Here is a 14655-nt window from a genome sequence, read left to right on the forward strand (position 1 = left end):
AAATACAGATAATTTGGGAGGAGAGAGACAGTTCAAGGTTTGTTTTGCATGTTCTCGAAGCGGCTTTTACACCACATTTATTTCGAAATAGGAAGATCTCCAATCAGTAGGAAACAGTGGTACATTACTTACATTTAAAATATGTGAGGGCAAGAATTTTTGAAAAGACTTACGAATAGACTTTAGTTTACAAACAGAATGTCTGTTTTTTGTTTGGTTTTGCTTAACATCATACATTTTTAGTGTTAAATTTACTTAAAATGATCTCAAAGGATTTATTTAATGAGGATGCTCTGTTTTGCTTGAGTGGATGGTTAGGGCACAAATCTAGAGTCTTTTTGTCTTGACCTTGTGGACTGTTTTTTTGTGAGATGTGGATTTCTCCCCAGAGCCTGATGTGTTTAATTAATGAAGATGGTTTTGAACCAAATAAAGGAGGGTAAACTCTTTCCTGAAAAGCACACGAGGTCAGCCACACTGATGTAGGCAGGAAAGGGGCTGTGGGCTCCCTTGAGAATTCAAACACCTGTCTCCGAATTAAAAAACAAAACAGAAAAGAACACTAGAGTCTACATCCTAGGTGACTGAAATGTCTACTCCACTTACAACATCCCATCATGGGGCGCCTGGGTGGCTCAGTCAGTTAAGCCTCCGACTCTTGAATTCAGCTCAGGACATGATCTTGCGGTTGGTGAGTTTGAGCCTCGCGCTGGGCTCTGCACTGACAATGCGGAGCTTCCGTGGGATTTTCTACCTCTTTCTGTCTCTCCCCTGCTCTCACTCTCTCTCCCCCCGCTCAAAATAAATAAACTTGAAAAATAAAATTAAAAAACAAAGAAACAAACGAGCAAAAACCATCCCATCATGCTTGAGGATCATTATGGTAACATCAATCTGGTCTCGTCATGTTACTTTTCCTAAGCATCCTATCGATGGAGCAATCAATAATAAAAATGGATACAACATATGAACGCGGTGTGCGTTAGTTTGCCTAGATGTAACTGACTGCTCTGTGATTACTGAAACCAGGATATTTTGCCGAAGCCAATTTGATGAACAGAAATTCTCACGAAAGCATCTAGCCCTTGAGGGGCAAGCGGAAGCTGAGAGGCAAGTCCCACCTACTTACAGAACATGGCTTTATGTGTTTTGTTTTCTGTGAAGTTCAGCAGCAAACAGTTTAATCCTAAAGCAGAAGCTTCCAGCCAGCTTCAGCGACCGGGAAATTCCATCTTTCCCATTTGAAGGGAGTAGCGCATGTTAGGAGCCTTGGAGAGAGCAGCATACGGGACGTGTGACTCAAGCGCGCCTTATCTCCACAACACCCCGAGTTCCTCTTGTACGATTCTAGAGCCAAATCCCTTCCCTCCCCTCTGGGTCAGGCACCAGCCACATCAAAGGTGTTTCCCAGCCTAAATAAGTGAAGGCCTTCTGGAAGGCCCGCAGAGAAACACAGGCTGCTCTGAATTTCAAGAGTGGGAACAAACCTCCATGAATTAATATCTCTTCGTTGCAGTGTGTGTGCAGGGCGCTAACGTGTGGACGCTCATCTGACATCTTAATGAGTCTGGAAAGAGAAGCATTCCCTGCGTCTCAGGTGTCGGTGTTCATGTACCCTGTTCTCTTGCAAATCGTGCGGTCATTCAGATTTTTTGGAAATAGTTGGTTCTTGCTTGTTAAATTCAGAAAACTGGAAAAAAGACAACCTCAAACGAATGTGCCTGATGCATTTCGATTCCAAACGGGCCTAGGATCGTTGCTCCGGGTGTCTTTCCTTCTGGACGATCCCGGCAAAGCTGGAGCTGGTGGTCCAGCTCTTTCTTTATGTAGAGGCGATCAGTTTTGTGGCCTTCCCTGTCCTGGCCAGGGCCCCACTCCACAGATTCCCCCCCCACCCCGCTTGGGGCCATGGCCTCGAGTCCCTTGGGAAGGCGGTGTATGCAGACTCCCTAGTGGATTGCTGAGCACCTGGGCTGAGGAGAGGAGGGTCCTCGGACACACGCAGGGTCCCTGTTCCCGCCAGCTGTACTTGGCCTCCCCCGCCTCTCCAGCCTCACCCACTCTGGACAGAGAATAACCAGAGGAGGGAGGAGTCAGCATGCCCCCACATGTTCTGTCCCTCACAAAGAAGCCAGATTCCACTGAAAACTGTCCAGAGGACAGGATGCACCTTCACCTGCCCCAATTTCCAGGATGGAGATTGTCTCCAACTGGCAAACTCAAGTTTGCTTCCAAAGTGAGCGGACCCCCGCCTTCCCCGAGCCATCTTTCCTGCCTTGCATGCCAAGCGTTTGCTAATCCCGGACAGTCCTTCTCGGTGACATGGATGAGGGCTGTCCTCATGACATGACACACAAGGGGCGTCTTCCTAGCTCCCTTGTCCATTTACGAAATCATTGTTGGGGGCAATGAGGGGGGAGTTAGGGATGGGGTGTTTGGAGCCACAAAGGGCCCCTTCCAGAGGCCCAGGAGGGTGGGGCCATGTGTGGCTGCCGAGGAGGAAGGACAGTGAAACCCTCTCCAGCTTCCCCCCAGGTGACACACACACGTTTGCTGGGCACCAGCAGGGTGACACTACTGTGGACTCACTGGCTCCCCAGCAGATACGCCCCTCATTAGGCATCTGGTAGAGAAAATAGCGGGAGACGTGGTGCTGGTTTCCTCTGCGCTCTTGTCAGCAGCCTGCACTCTGTTCTGACTTCTGCACCTTCCAAAGCCTCGGCTTGTCCTCGGGGGAGGGTCCTTATGCCAACCACACCGGCATCGCATCCCGACAGCACAGGCCACGACTGGGGGCCCTGGCTGTGGAGCAAGTTGCTCGATTCAGCATCTGCCCATCGGGGGCAAGCTGTTTTCCCCTTCCTTTTTAAGACGTAAATTACTCTTCTCTAATTCAGCGAACTTCTAAAAGTGATACAGAGCAAATAACTGCAGCGAAAGCCGCACAACTCTGCGGTGCTCCCGAGGGCTCGCCGTGCCGTTTCCACATCAGGAAAGACACCCTGGATGGTCGAGGAGAGCCCAGCTTTACCTAAAGTAGCGAATACTGCGTCACATCACTTAAGAGGTGGTCGAATTCTTCAGAAGGAAAATCTCTCCAAATTACCCTTTCATACCAATGAGGTAGGCTTCCACTCTGCAAAAGGTAGAAACAGAAGGAGGAGGGAAGACGTCAGAAGAGCGGAAGGTGAGCACCCCCCACCCCACTCCAAGGGAGGCCAGTAGGTAGTTCAGTTTCCGCTGGAGGAAGAATCCAGAAACTCGAAGCAGCATCAGGGGCCTGAGGTCTGCAGAGGAGCTCGCCCCAGACTGAAGATGAGGAGGAAACAGAACAAGAAAGAGCACGGACCTTCGGCACTTTATTCCGAGAACGAGAAAAGCCGCCCCACGCGCCTGACGTGACCTGATTGCCCAACCAGCCTGGGTGTTCCCTGCTGGATAGGGATCTTCCAGAATGGCAAGATTAAAGAGGGCTGCTTTGTGACCACAATGGGGTCGGAACTAACAAGACCACTGCGTAAGCACATCTGCGCACAGACACCAATGTGACCGCTGTCCAACCATGGAGGTGGCCACAGAGCCCAGCCCGGGCTGATAGGTGTGGCTGAGGTTAAACAATTACAGGGTTAGCTGCGCTGTATCCCTTTTACCATCCATATAAGCTTTATTAAGGTGCCCTTTGTAGAATTACTTCATCCTGGCAGCATCCCATCCAGAACCAAGTCCAACTTTCGTGAAACTTCCCCAGAATCACCCAACAAATGCTCAAATCCTGTAAGTTCTTTCTAATCCCCTCTTTCTGAGAAACCCTCCAGTTCCCCATGGTGCACGTTCTCCCTCATCACAAGTCCACAAACCCAACTCTGGTCATCCCTGGCGAGTTTTGGCTGGAGAGCTCTCACAATCCATTTAACAAATATTCGCATGGCATCCGTTGCACGTCACACGTCGTGTCCAGCGCCCCATCTTGTCCAGACACGGTCCCATCATTGGTGGCTTGTGGTCTATTGGAAAGCATCAGCAAAGGGGAAAAGTGGAGGGGTAGAAGAGGCAGCAACATGGGAATCGGACCTGGTCTGTCAGAGCTCTCAGAGACAGTGATGCCATTCCTGAAACTTACGCATGGGTACATGTGAGCTCGACAAGTAGTGCGGGGAGTGGTTCCCCAACAGGTGGGCCACCGATGGTCAGAGCCTCAAAATAAGATGTCGGTTGGAGGTCGTACGTGAATATTGTACAGCTGGGTGTTAGAGGGTGAACACAAAAGCCCACGAAGCAAGAGCTGGCATGAGAACCACTGTCCCCGTGAGGCACTTCGCCTAGCACCATTGTAATTGATTTGTAGCCCAAGGACCCAATCATTTCTCCAAAGCAGATTTTTCCCAAGCTTGACTTCCTGGAACGGTCGGTCAAGTGTGATTGATCACCATCAATTGTTGATGTGCTAGCTCATTAACATTGTGCTAGGCTCTTCCGGGGAATCCAGAAAAATCTGTGTGCCTACAGGCAGTTTAAATGTCTCATCCAGTGGCATTATTCTCTCACCGTCTGATTCCTTATCACCTTCTCAGGATCCACGTTTTTTTGTTTTTAATAACATACTTTCAAAAAATAAAGGACTGCTCAAATGTCTTCCCATTTTTCTTTCATTCTAAGAAGAGCAAATGTGGACCATGTTTCCTGTGTGACAGACGTTGCCATAAACTCATTAATCCTCAAAGCAACCTCGGAAGTAGGTGTTACTATGTCCCCATTTTGCAGGTGAGAAAACAGAGGCAAATGGAGGTCAAATAACTTACACAAGGTCACACTGTTGTGGCAAAGCAGGGACTTGCACTGGGCAGTGTAGCTGCAGAAGTCATGCTGCTGACACTAGTAACACCTGACACTTTATTTCACATCATCTGAACACACACAAGTTCAAGGATGTTGAGGTAATGGTGTGAATCATGGCACGACGGCCCCATCATTATGACTCACACCTGCGAGACCTCTGGAAATGCCATCCATCTAGTTGGCTTTCAGATGGCCCTGGCCAACCAGTCCAGGTTGAAGTGTTACAAACAACATCACGGTGTCCTGCTTGGTTGATGAAGTCCTCCTCTCCATCCTTAATCGAGGGCTGTAAGGGGGCAAGATTCCGGAGGCTCCTCCCCTCTGAGGCGGGTTGATCCTCCCCCACTCCGCCTCCATCTGCACACAGGAGCAGCATGGTGGAGCAAATTCACCTCAGCCTAATTCCCAGAACGCTCAAAAACCTAGTACAAGAGGTTTCTGTTTGAGTCAAAATGCTCTAGGTACCAACACGTTCTTTGTACCAAATTATAGACCCGTTGCTTTTGAGTTTCCCTTCTGATGCTGAATGTATTTTTTTCTGAATGCTGGACCTGAAGCCCATTACTAAGAAGTCAGCTTTCACCCATGTCCCTTGTGGAAACTCTGGTTTACAAATTATATGATCAATGGTAAGAAAAGGAGGAGAAATGAATGGTTGAAACAGGTGCACACGTGATCAAACGTGAATTTCACAGAATGCACTGAGTAAGAGAGTAAGATACTGTGCCACCAAATGGAACCACTAATCTGCTGGAGACACTGGTCAGCTCTTGGCATCAGGCTCCAAAACCAACCCCAGCCCTAAACATGCCATATTAACAAAGGAATTTCATCTACTGTATTTTCGACTTGAGCCTGACTTCCCAAGTTTCTGAGAGAATTATTACAATAACAGTTTGATAGCAAACACTTTAGGTGCAGCTTCTGCATTGAGGAAAAAAAAAATCTAAGCCAACTCAAAGGTGTAAAAATATCAGTCCACGAAATACAGGGTTTTATTAATTCAGTGGCATAATGTAAAGTTTGCCTAACACGTCGTATACATGTGAAAAGCAATGAGGGGGGGAGACGCATTTCAAGAAGCCGCTGAGGGTCGGGACCGTTTCTTGTGTCTCAGACATGGGATGTACCTGACACCTCCCTGGCCAGTACCTGCTTCTGGTCCCGAGAGCACAATTTTTGTTTTTCATTTATTAGAACTGTTCTTTATGAATTGTACTGGACATCACGAAACAGGAGACTGGAACGTATTTGTACCTCCCTTCCCTTTTCCTGCAGCTTTACAACAAACGGTGTGGCCAGCACCTCCTGGCCCTGAATGCAGGTGGAGAGTCTTTCGTTTTCTCCCTCCTGTTTATGGGCAGGATGGTGACAAGACACCAGATCTTCTCCCGAGGCATCCCTGCTCCAGGCCTCTGGATATCCCAAAGCCCAATCTGATGACGTGCCTCCAAACATGAAAATCTTTCCAGGATAAGATCCAACCTCCTCAGCGAGGGCCCCCCCCTTCTTCACGACCAGCTCCCCCGGCCGCTGGGGGCCTCCTCTCTCCCTGACCCTCTTGGAAGCTTCACCTCAGAACCAGCTCTGTTCTCTTCATCTTCGAAGTGCAGCTCACTACACATCTTCCACATGCCTCCCCGACCCACCCTCCTGGCCAGGCGCCTATATATAGCTCGCTTCCTTTCAGGGCCTTCTTCCCCGGTGTAGCTGTTGGTTTTCTTCTGTGGCCCTTCCTAGACCTGGAGAGTCAGAATAGCACGGCCGATGCCCTGTATGTCTGCAGCTCCCTTCCCTGAGCTTGGCACGCACTGGGTGATCACTGGGTGATCAGCAAGGCAGACCTGTGGGCAGTGGAACAGATCAAGTCACCAGCAAGGGAGTGGTGACAGAAGACAGAGTGGCTTTGTGTTGTACGTGCCTTCAGAGACAGAGGGAGGGCCCCTTGCAGACATGTGAGTGGGAGCCCGGGGGAGTGTTCCTGCCCTCCATTAGCCCACGTTGCACTGCCCACGACCGGGAGGGCTCCCCACAAATGTCCCTCCTTGGTCCTCCTGTACCTTTCTCTTCAACTCCCTGCCCTTCTCTCTTCCAGGGGCCCAAAGCATTCAGGGAGGTTGGCTGGGAATTGAGGGGAGGTTTAGAAAGGCACACCAGGGAGGCACGTGACTGTTCTTCCCAGACCGGCATTTCGCGGATGCTGGCCCCAGGAGGCCGTGGGCAGAGGCGGCACCATGGGATTGGATCATGTCCAGGAAGAGTCCGCCCTGGCTGTCCATCCCAAAGGGCCGAGCAGAGCTGCAGAACTCAGGAGCCTCAGGAGCCCCTGGACCAGAGAGACCCGGCCAGAGTGGAAGGAAAGAGACCCCTGTAGTCCAGGTAAGCTGAAGGCTGTGTCTGTGGCTCTGGCCTTGGAGAGGGCCTTAATTTATTAGGAAACATTTACCCACAACTTCCACGTGCCGTAGTCCAGGGGCGTGGGAAACCTCAGTGAATGAATCAGACAAAGGTCCCTGTCTTCTGGGGCCTTACGCCCCAGCAGAGAAACACAGACAAGTAAAGGAGACACAATAAGTGAAAAAATTAGTCTGTATTAAAAATTTTTTTTTCATTTACTTATTTTTGAGAGACAGAGCACAAGTGGGGGAGGGGCAGAGAGAGAAGGAGTCACAGAATCTGAAGCAGGCTCCAGGCTCCAAGCTGTCAGCACAGAGCCTGACGCGGGGCTCGAACTCACGAACTTCGAGATCATGACCTGAGCCAAAGTCAGACGTTTAACCGACTGAGCCACCCAGGCGTCCCCAAAATGAATCTGTATTTTAGAAGATGATCAGTCCTATGGAAAAAGACAGAAATACAGCAGAATCAAAGGGGAGCTGATGCTTGGTACATAGGCAACTCAATGAGTACTCCCCGAGGAACGAATGAATGAATGAATGAATGAACCAATGCCCATGGGCTCGTCAAAGTTGCCTGACATTAAATGCACTGTCCTTACAAGCTTCTGCCTTTATCTACCTTTATTTGTGTCTCCAATGCCCAGCACAGAAGGGATTTAGTAAATGTCAGACAGATAGATTGGACTTGTGCTGTAGGCCCCAGAGGAGGGTTGTTTCATATTCTCAAGTGGACAATGAAGTCTAGACTCCGTCTGGAATTCTAAGTGTCCCCGGGGTCTGTCCTGATCAATTCAGGAGCCCCCGTGGCCCTAGCAGCTTGATGATAAAACACGGCCAGGCCACTATTGGGCACTTTGGATCACCCTCTTATTAATTCATTCCTTCCACCAATATTTATCATCTCCTTTGGGATTTCAGGCTAGCTCAGGCCCATCTCTGCATGTATTTTGTCCTTGAAAAAGAAAAAGGAAGGGGCTTTTCCAAGTGGTTCCAGTGATGGTTGGGTACAGGCAGAGGAAGTGGAGATAAATCCTTGCGATCCTACCCGGGGGACAAATTCGTAGCAGGATTAAGAAGAGATCATAGATGTCCTTCAAAAAGTGAGGTGTAGATAAGTGTGGGAGATGATTATCTATGACTCCTTGCCGAACTCTCGAGGGCTCCCGAACTGCCTTTGCCTGGTTAGCTCTGCCTCTTAGCTGTTGCTGCAGGAGCCAGAGGATCTGGTACGTGGCTGTTGTTTCTCACGACAGGGTGTGGCTCAGATTGGTTTGCCCGAGGTCCCCAGACAGCTGGTGACAAGGACAGGCTTGGAACCCACAGTGCTGAGGGTAGACGAGGCCCCCAGAGAAGGTCCCACTGGAGACTGGAGGGCAGGCAGAGGGAACAAGGCCTCAGTTTAGGGAGAAGGGGGAAGATGGGGACCCCGCAAGTTGCCAGGGACTCTGAGTCCTGCATGCAGGATGCAGCGGAAAGCCCGCGGTGGGAGCTTGGGGTGGGGGCCGTCCCTGGCTGGGGGCCAGGCCCCAGTGGAACTGACCCCCCCTTGCTGAGGTCCTGGGGTCCAGCTGCCCAGCAGGTGAAACACCGGCCACTGAGATTCCCCTGACTCCTCTGAAAGTTCCAAGGGGAAGTCAAAGAAAGAATCCCTTGTGCCATTTACATTAAATGGGAAAGGGCTGCTTCTGACATCTTTCCACTGTCACCTATACACGTGTGTATGTGCAGAGATGTGCGTATATGATATACATACATATATAATACGTGATCCCTGTCTTCTTACAAAAAAAATCCAGTCTGCTGTAAGATGTAAAGTTAAAACTGCTCTTTGTCCCCACTCCTTGGGCCCGGAGGAAAACCCTCCTAGGGGCGCCTGGCTGGCTCAGTCAGTTAAGTGTCCGATTTCGGCTCAGGTCATGATCTCACGGTTCATGGGTGCGAGCCCTGCATCAGGTTCTCTGCTGTGAGCGTGGAGCCTGCTTTGGATTCTCTGTCTCCCTCTCTCTGCCTCTCTCTCTCAAAAATAAATGAACATTAAAAAAAAGAAGAATGTTAGGAAACTGTCCCTAACACTGATGTCACCTGAGACCTTTTTCTCTATGTGTCCAATTCCTGCCATTGAAATTTCTCTCCATAAAAATTTAAATACCCACAGGAAGTGCCCAGTAAATGGTGGGTCACAATGTTATAAGGATGCCAGATGAGTCCATGGTGGGTGTGCAGCAGGACTCCGTATGGGCCTGGGGTTAATACAAGGGGGCAGTTCTGTCGGAAATCTGAAAAACACAGTTGTTCACAATGTGGACGAAGAGCCCTGGGGATGGGCACACATGTAGGGGGGGTCCCTTGCTGCCAGCACTGAGGAGCTGGCGTTTATCATGAAAGGACTTTATGTATCTACAGGGCTCCAGGACCTGAAGTGGGTCCTCCCCATCAATCACCTTCAGGTGGCAGATGGGGAAATGGGGCCCAGCAGGCTGGGAGCTCATGTAAGGTGGCCCACCCTGGGGCAGAGACAGAACCAGGAACCACCCACCTCTCTCCGTGCCTGGGGCCACTGACACCTTTTGGTCTCAGTGCTGTGGCCTTGGAAACGTGGCTGTACAAAACGGTCAAGAAGAAATGCCCTAGATCTATCCCATTCTAGCCAGGCGGGTGAGGGTTGGGGACATTCTGGTGGCTTTAGCTCTCTTTCCCTCTCTAATAGAGATGCTCTATTCTAGTGGGTTCCTTGGAAACAAGAGCCTAGTGCATCAGAATAGCACAGCAACATGGAGGACGTGCTTACTTTCTAGCTGGGATCCAGGCCCTGGCCCTGGAAAAGCTTGATTTGACCTAATGAGGAGGGAGACGAACATACGCTCTCCCCCTCCCAAAGCAACGGTGCGGCCCTGTTACAACCCAGGGAATGATCACCACCAGCCAGGAAGAATGTCTGGCAGTTGCTACGCCATCAACCTTGAAATTGCTCACAACCAAAGGGCGTGAACTGCAGAGATAAAGCTGTCTGGAAACACGCACGGCCCCACGGATGGCTGCCTATTTAAACTCGTTGCAATTTTTAATTCTTTTTCTTTTCTTTTAGCTGTGTGTTGTTTCTAGCTAAGTGATCTGGACGAGTGCCAGACGCAGCGCTGCTTTGGGGGGAAGCAGGAAAGGCCACGAACTAAATGCTGCTGTTTGCAAAAAGCTTGCTGTGACCTGCCGTGTGGGTGCTGGCTGATCGTAGACTGAGTCCTGACACTGGGGTGAAGCCAGCCAGGCCCTGGCAGTTGGGTTCTCAGATGCTCCAGTCCTGAGCGGAAGGCTGGGAAGTATTATGGCCGTGCGTCACCTGCACACAATGTGGAGGTGGGCACAACCATGGTGGAAAGTGGATGTGGATTAGTTGAATCATGGTAAACATCATGCCGGTAACCTGAGTCACTGGGCCGTCCTTCAGGCTGACCTCATAGATGGATGCCCCTGTCCTCAGCAGACCAAATGTCGTCATATCTGAGGGGACTGCCCAACCTCACACACCCCTCCCTTGGGCCCCTCACCAAGCTTGGTTTCTCTTAGCTCTTACTGTGCACGAACGATCTATGATCTCTCCCCACTAGACTGTAAGTTCCTGAGAGGGGAACACCATGCCTGGTTATTCCATGGAACATAGGTCATGCATATTTGGTGCTTAACAAATGAAGATTGGGTGAAGAACGCTCCAAGTCACGTACGAAATTCCCGATCCTGTCTTGGCTACCGTCTTGTTCGGGTCACAGAAGCTCCTGTCTTCAATCCCCTGCTCCCCCGCAACTGTATGACCACACATGTAGAGCAGGTATCACTTGGTAGAACACAGATCCAGGATGTAAGACAGGTCTGGTAAGAGTATTCCATTCTGTTCCCCTCCTTATTTGGTATTTCCCAAGAAATGTCTCTGCAGTTTACAGCTGATGGCGCATGAATGTGGGGGTCTCTTAAGCTAAAAGGCTGACGGGGTGGCGTCTCTCTGGTACTGGGCGGGTCCATTGTTTCTCTTGGTCCAGCTCAGGAGCATGGCCTCAAGCCAAGAAGCGAGCAGGCTCCTTGAGGACAGAAGGCTAGAGAGACATAAGGTAATTGTAGTCCGTTTCTCCACCACAGCACTATCGCCATTTTGAGCAGGTGACTCTGTGCTGTGGGACTGTCCTGTGTGTCGTACAAAGTGTAACGGCATCCCTGGCCTCCACCAGAATGTGCTACTGGCAGCCGCCTCTCCCAAAGCAAATGGCAATGAAGTGTCTCCAGATACTGTCCAATGTCCCCTGGGGTAAAATAATGGCCGGTTGTGAACCAACACTTCAGTTATATGCATGAGTTAATGTTGATGGTGGGGTAGGGGTAGAGCCACTGAGCACCCTTCTTCCTGCCAATGCCCCTTATTTTTATGGGTCCAGCCCTCCTGCCAATGGGATTTTAAGAGCAAGAGTTAGGTTTATCTTTGGTGATTTGAAAATATTTAATAGATTATTGTGATTCCCATATCAGAGCATTCTGGTTTTCTAAACTTTTTACAATTATTGTCCAAGCAACTTTCTTAGCCCAACTTGGGTCTGAGATGGTTAGCATGAGTGTGTCCATCATACGGATGGAGAAACCAAGTCCTGCAAGGGTTGAGAGGCAGTACTAAGGCTATGGCTCCAGGCTCCTATGGCACTGAGGTGGCTACAGCACCATAACACAATCCTTCCAGAGCCTAGTTCCACAGAAACATTAACCTTGTTTGCTTCTTCATTTCTTCTTTAACATCTGCATTATTTCATTGGAATCTCCTGCCAGCAATTTAATTATTATCCCCTTGTTGCTTCTACAGATTGGCTACCTAATTAATAGCTGTGTTTCGGGAACACTGCCCCTGAAAAGGGTGTACCAAATCCAGGCCCCGCTGAAGGTTTGGATGGCATGCTTCTTCTATCCCTGAAATAAGCAATTGGATTCAACACGCTTGAATCTCAGAATGAGCTTGGGCAGAGAAAAGCCATTATCTTCAGGAAGGCTGCAGGTGCAGATGTGGGCTCGGGCAGGCGGAGCTGGACCCGGCCGGGAGAGGAGACGGTTAACACAAAATCCATATGGAGACCTGGCGAGGTGTTCCAGCTGTTGCAGGTTGGCAGAGATTCACAGCCAGCAATGAGCGAGGAAGTTTGGGGCCCTCGTGGGGCTCCTCTGGAAGGGTAATGACGTCCCTACTCAGCTTGGGGTTTTACGTGCATCTGTTCGATGGGATGCGTGGGCACTGCCGTTGCCAGGCTGGAAAACAGTAACCCAGGCTGAAAACATAATAGAACGCGCCCTAAGAGAGAGGGTGATGGCTGGGTGTGAGAGCCACGGGTTTTGCAGCAGAGGAGAGGAGAGGGGAGCGCGTTGGAGACGGGAGAATGGATGATTGATGGCACATTAACGTATGCGCCAAGCTGAGGTCGCTGTTCGGGAGTCCTTGGAAGCGTGGTCTGACCGCCCAACTGTGGCTCCCACCGACAAGCCCCTCTGCCCCCCCTGCCACGCTGGGGGGGGTTGGGATGGGGAGGCTGGGTTTGGGGGAGAACTGCTGGCTCTGAGCGCGCTCCGCCCACGCACCAGGGCAGGCACCCGGCCCCGTGGCTCCCCCCCACCTTCAGTAACAGAGGCAGCTGCAGTGACCGTCATTTCTCAGGGACTGCTCACACGGTGATGTTATTTCATAAACATAGCGGCCCTCGCTGGCTTTTAGGTTAGGCCGCAACGTTCTTGCCCCAAATGGGCCCTACTGGGGAGCACATCATGTCCTCTGGAGCATTTCCTGAGGTTGCCATAACAAAGTACTGCAGATGGGGTGACTTCAAACAACAGAAATGTATTCTGTCGCAGCTCTGGAGGCCGGCAGTCCCAACGTCACGGGGCCTGTCCCTTCCGCCCTGCGCTGCTGAGGCCCGTGATGAAGAAGGGTGTGAACTGGTCCCTGTGAGGAAAGCCCCTTGGTCTCCGTCGGTGGGCTTTGCTGTTTGAGGAAGGGGAGACGGGAGAATGGCTCACAGCGATGCAGGGCCTCAGTGGGGGGACGGCCTGGCTGTCTCAGTCCCGGGCCCCTGGACGCTTTCCTCCAGGTCTTGAGGTTGACTTCCCATGACAGTCACTGAGTGTGTGCCCTGCGGAGGGGTTTCCAGAGTCTTGCCTCAGCGTCTGTCACAGGTGATGGCACCCAGGTGTGCTGGGGCCGGCTCTGTGGGCTGGGCTTCTCGAGCTTTCCTCCTACAACGGTTGCCCCACTTGACAGATGAGAAAACCAAGGCCCAGGGAGCTCAGGAAGTTTGCTCCAGCTCAGTGGCAGAGCTAGTAAGTAGGCGAGCCAGGATGCAGCCCCGGGTGGTCAGCCCCTGAGCCCACTCTCCTCCCCTCCCCTCACACAGCCTCCAGCAAGGTGCAGGCGACTCTAGTGAGTGGATGTGCACCTGTGAGTGTGTCTGTGAGTGTGCATTTGCAAGTGTCTGCGAGTGTGCATCTATGTGCGTGTCTGCGAGTGTACATGAGTCTGAGTGTGGGTCTGTGAGACTGTGCCTCTGTGAGTGAGTGTGCCTCTGTGTGTGTGTCTGTGAGCGTGTCTTCTGAGTCTCTCCCTTCCTGCAGTCGTAGGCCATATTTCACATAGAGAGTAGACAGTGAAGGCTGAATCAAAATTAAGTCATTATCGTATGAATGAGGCTAGTTCTATAATTTATCATCGCCATAGATTTTCTATATTTCAAGTGAAGATAATAGAATTTTCTGCCTTAAGTATGAGATGGGAAATGTAAATCTTGGGTCGGGTGAAATGCACTTGCTGAGGAATCTGGACAGGACGGGGGAAACCGCCATCTGTAGTCCCAGTGTTCTGCAGTTGTATTTTGGGTCTGGATGGAATAAGATAATTTTGAAGCTTCGTACCTTCTCACTTCTCCCTGACGCTTCGGCTCCCAGGGTCCTGTGGCCTCAGACCATGGGGATGCCAATGCAGAGCAAGCATAGACTCATCAAGTTTCACCACAAATCCCACATCCCAGGAGCCCTTTTATAGTGTCTGTCTGCTGCCTCATGAGAGAAATCTCTCTCCACTCAGCCCCAACCTTATTTTCCTAAGTAGGTTTCTGTGAAAGAACTTTCCATGTGGTACTGTTCACAACATGAAGTGTAATAAATTGGACCACTTCTTTGTCCAAGAAATTAGCCTTTCAGTGTTGGCATTTAGAACATTAAGGGGAAGACAAAACTTGTGAAGAGTTAAGAAAACACGGATTCTACTTGGATTGAAACTTTAAAAGTCCATGCAGTAGGGTGGTCCATGGGTGGGGTGACCCACGATTGGGGAGGTCCATATGGTGGGGATTGTTCCTGGAGCAGAGAGGTCCATGGGGTGGAGAGGCCCATGGGACGGAGGTGATCCATG

The 14655-nt window shown here is 50.6% G+C and overlaps 1 long non-coding RNA gene across 1 annotated transcript; it reads left to right on the forward strand.

The window, feature by feature from the left end:
* The first annotated feature begins 784 nt into the window (after window positions 1–784).
* LOC122495616 lies at window positions 785–14432 on the forward strand. The gene is made up of 2 exons (XR_006300513.1): window positions 785–7215; window positions 10321–14432. It is a non-coding gene; the product is annotated as an uncharacterized LOC122495616 (long non-coding RNA).
* Window positions 14433–14655: the final 223 nt, after the last annotated feature.

This window comes from Prionailurus bengalensis, chromosome A1 (assembly GCF_016509475.1).
Source record: "Prionailurus bengalensis isolate Pbe53 chromosome A1, Fcat_Pben_1.1_paternal_pri, whole genome shotgun sequence".
Taxonomy (NCBI): Eukaryota; Metazoa; Chordata; class Mammalia; order Carnivora; family Felidae; genus Prionailurus; species Prionailurus bengalensis.